Here is a 4,745-nt window from a genome sequence, read left to right on the forward strand (position 1 = left end):
TCCTGAATTTATTGTCGTTACAAATGCAGACCGCGGGCTCAATGTAGTTTGTTTGAGTGGCGTTGCCATAATGTGACATCATTGGGAGGCGCAAGGCCCATGGCGAATTTGGTGACGTCTCCGGAAGGCGCAGGGACCATGGAGAATTTCTTCGTAAAATTGTCCGTTTACAAACCGCAATCCCGCTTTCGAATAAAACCTACACCCCGCTATAATTACTTTAGTAAGCTGTCCAGACCAATCAAAATGTTTTGCGCAATTGTGCAAACGTTAAAACTATTATGTATTGTGACGTCATCAAAAGCCCGAGTCAATCTGGTACCTACACTGGACAAGGCGGGTGAGCAGGAAGCAGCGCAGGTTTTAAAGAATGGTTGCCACAGCGCGCGCTGGAGAGAGGCGCGCACCGGAGCGAGGTATGCACCGGAGCGAGGCAAAGAGGCGCGCACCGGTATTGCTGGAAAGAGGCGTGTGTTGGAGGTGACCTCACTAAGGCCAGCTACGCTGGAGAGGCCCACATGCGCAGCGTGCCGGAAGGAGGACCCAACGCTGGGGTGGACCGTGCCCTCCATTGTGCCCGCCAAGGGCGCATCTTTTAATGGACCGCGCCATTGACCCATTGACTCTGCTCCCTTTATCACCTGCATTTTTATCTACCTTTTTCTATATTTTTCCTTTTACTTATTATTTTTTTAGAGCACTCTGTTTATAAATTATTTATTGAACTTTTAAACTATTAAAATTTTTAGAGCTCTGCTCACAATCGCCGCAGTCTGTTTTGCTTTATGGGTTTTTGTCAGATGATCGCACCTCTCGGGTGCCACAGACGCGCTTCACAAGCATCAGATACTGAATCAACCAATCAGAGACCTGGAATCTGACAGGGAGACAGACACAGCACTGCTGATGCAGAGTTCTATGATCACTCCTCTGAAATGGGGGAACCATGAAGGACCAGAGCGGATTGGGCAGCTTTCAGAGGCGTTTCATGCTGGAATTTAACCTGGTGGACGAGATGGTTGTATCTTTTTGCATTCATTAAACATATTCAAGGTCTAATACATAATTAGCAACACACACACATAGATACAGTGTACAGGGTGTCTGAACCCTGGCACACAGAAACATTGGAAGGTAGAGGTCACGTATGAATCTTGACAGAAACAAGATCGTGACATGTACGTAGGTTTTGGAGCTAAGAGATTTTGGCAAAACAGGAAACAACTTTCACCAGAACACACACATTAAGATTTCAACAAAGCATTTGGTGACACGCATACACAAGAGTCAGGAGAGCTTCTCCCAGATTCCAGGGGAGGCAGGACAGGTGGAGTCTAAGTGGGCTATGTTATCTTTTTAAGCATTTACTGAAATAAACAGAAAACTTTCAAGGATAACGTTTTGCGGAGACTTTCTTACAAGCCTTGTGTTGCATAGAAGATAAATTTCCATTTTAATTTCATTTAAGTTTACACACGCTTGAATGCAGTTTTTAAATTGTATATACAATAAACCAAAAAAGGAACAATGTTAACTATTTATTTCGTCTGTAGAAAAAAGATCTCTGTGAAAGCACATGTGTCTGAATCTGACTTTACTCACAATTGCAAAAGAAACAAAAAAAAACAAAAAAAAAACAGAACTGAAAGGTTTAACAACTCTGGGAGTTTTTGGTCAGGAATTTTTTCACCCTGCGATGACATCTGTCATCTCAGGTGACTCATTTTTTTCTAAATTAAAAATCCCCTTAATGTGTGCAGACATGATAAATATATAAATATAATAGCTGCAGAATCTGTAAAAATCCCTAAAAACACAAAACCAGCATACAGCGTCATAAACTAAGGTGAATATTTACTTTGCAGTCATGATATACGCCACCATGCTGACTCTTGGTATATTTACATTATTAGAAACACAACAAACATGAGCGTGAAGAAATACAAAAATAGATTTTAACAACATTTCGAGAAATAAGCGGAAAACTGAAAACTTACGATTTGATCCTCATTCATTAAAAGTCTAGAATGTTCTGCTCAAGTCAGCGGAGAGCTTGGTTCAAGAATAACTAAGGAGGAAGTGAAGCTTTTAGTGGAGAAGTGTTTCATATCCATGTGCTTTATATCTACGTTCATCAACGTAGATATGAAAGAAATCATGTGACACGAGTTATTCCTTAGATCTGTTTTATCCAATTAGAATAGGTAGAATTTAGATATTTTAATTGTCTCTGGGAATTTTATTTCATTAAGCTACATAAAAAGCAACTTTTTTACTCAACTGTTTAAAATATGTATAAAACAAACACTGAGGCTTTTGCTTTTTGTTTCTATGGCGCAATTCGCTACGATCCAACACTGCTGAGGAGGAGGAGGTCAATGCATGGTCATCATGTCCTGTTAGTCCATCTCTGTGAGGTTTGGCTGAACCTCAAACAGGATCAGATAATGATAATAGTGATCCAAAGGATCTTCTCGCAATTTATTTTATTTTTTATTTTTTTCATTTTTATTTAGCCCTCTCCAGGCAGATGTTGCAGATTTGCAACAGCTAAATGCCACTTAGCAAATTACTCCACATCCATATTTTAAGAGCTTTTGTTACTCAGAAGTACAACAGAAGGACTTAGTTGCGCATTTGCAACAAACAGTTTCTCTCCAGCTCACCAGATGGCACTGCTGAATCACTTTCAACATGGCTGAGTCCTTGGTGTCACTGAAACAGATTTTCTAAGCGCCAATTTCATGTAAGTGTCACTACCAATTTCCATGATTTTGACTGGTTTTTCACCAGAGGCATCTTGATTTCAATGTTGTGGATTTGCAACGTGTGCCCAAACAGGTACCAATGGAAGCTACATGCTTTATATACTAGTTTGCCTATATTTTGAGCAACAGTTTAATAGAAACGGCATTCTCAAGAGGTTTTGAGATGACGGTGGAGAAAAACTTTGAGGAAAAGTTTTTTTTTTTTCAAGTTTTGTTTTGTTAATTTTTTGTTTGTGACATTCAATTAAAGTTAGCGTTCATATTTTGCTTGTAAAGCGGGGAGAATTGCGCTAGGCTTACCGCAGCGTGACGTCACTGCCGGAAGATGGATGGGGGGAGGTGTTACTATATGTAGGCAAAAATGGCCGCTCCCAGACTCAGCGATTGTTACGAAAATGATTGTATTAGTATTGTGCTGTAAATGCCCCATTAGCGCTGTCGTTGGAGAACCATTCCATCCCTTTCAGTTTAGGTTTTAGCTCAAGCCTCTCTGTTGGAGAATGTTTTATGTATATGTGTATTATAATATAACTAGGTCAAGGTCATCAGAGTTGCAGTGTGTCTGTACAATGAAAATAGCTGCATGAGCTGGAACTCTGCAGAGGGCAAAGCAAGAATACTTATTTAACAATGACCATCTGCCCTATTTACTAGGGGGCAAATATAACTCAAGTCACTTTAACTCAACATCTCCTCCACTGTTGAACCACAGCGCTGAGCTTTATGTGGGCTGCACAAAGTATAACTGTCACAAATGCAGGAAGGACTCACCTTGTGTTTGTAAAAACTGCTAAATGGGACAATTGTAGCTTCATATGTAGAGCTTTTCCTTGGGTGAAATAAATGTTACTCCAATCGGTCTCCACCAAGTGACGTCAATTGTTTACCTCGGGCGAGGTACACTACGCCTTTTCCACCTAAAATGGCGTCTTAGCAACAAATGTCACGTGACTGGTGGAGACCGATACTGAAGTTTAAGCTGAAATGTTGAATAACATGAAAAGGCGAAACAAGACAAAATACAATTATTCTCTAAGTTTCTTTCACATTGTGAGCTTTGCAATATAAATGAGTCTGTTGGTGAATGGACAATATAAATAGGCTCTGCTTCGCCTTGTTGGAAAAGTATGGTTATGACCTGTTCTCAGCTCAGGAACTAGGACCCGTATGATATCTGGTTGTTTGATAGGTTTGCCTAAATAAAAGATTTTGATATGACTTATTAAGTATATTCCTGATGGTCTGATGTTGCAGGGGCAGGTAATAAAAAGTGTTTGGAACATGCTCTGGTTCTGATGCCAGTTTGCTTCAGCCTTTATCCAGTCTCATGTAGAAAGGCTGCTCATATCACAGGTTATTTGCATTACAACAAGGACAGTTAGCAAGGTAGAGTGAAAACACAAACTTAAAGAGGGGAGGGGGGCTTGCAGGAAAACTGAAGATTAATTAATGATTAATTACCTGTTTGGATGTTGCTTTTATTGTGAAAACTATTTTGTTTTGACCTGTTGAATGAACCCATATCATGCAGGAGCATAATTAGAGGTCTGACTATCTGGGCACCATGACCTTTGTCAAGTTTAGTGAATCATTCACGGAGTTCCTTTATCAATTTGACCATAAAACATATGGTTTACCTGGACACTCCCCTCTCTTAAACAGTGACTCTGCAGCTCATTAATAAAAAACGTTCCTCTGAACATTGGGGGGCTAATCTGAGGAACATCAGTTTATAGAAGTCTGACAGTTAAATTCTGATAGATACATTTTAGAGTGAATTCCAAGTTTTTTGAAAAAGGTTCGTGCTTCCAGCTCACAGCAAAAAAATAAAATCTAAATAAGTCCTTTTTTCTTAAAATCAGTGCATTTTTTCTTGAAATAAGGATTGAAGTGAGACACTTTGCCAATGGAACATGACAATTTACACTTTATACAAGAAAAAAACAATTGCATTGTCTTATTTCAAGTGCATAATAG

This window comes from Cyprinodon variegatus, unplaced genomic scaffold, assembly GCF_000732505.1.
Source record: "Cyprinodon variegatus isolate N-32 unplaced genomic scaffold, C_variegatus-1.0 Scaffold257, whole genome shotgun sequence".
Lineage (NCBI taxonomy): Eukaryota > Metazoa > Chordata > Actinopteri > Cyprinodontiformes > Cyprinodontidae > Cyprinodon > Cyprinodon variegatus.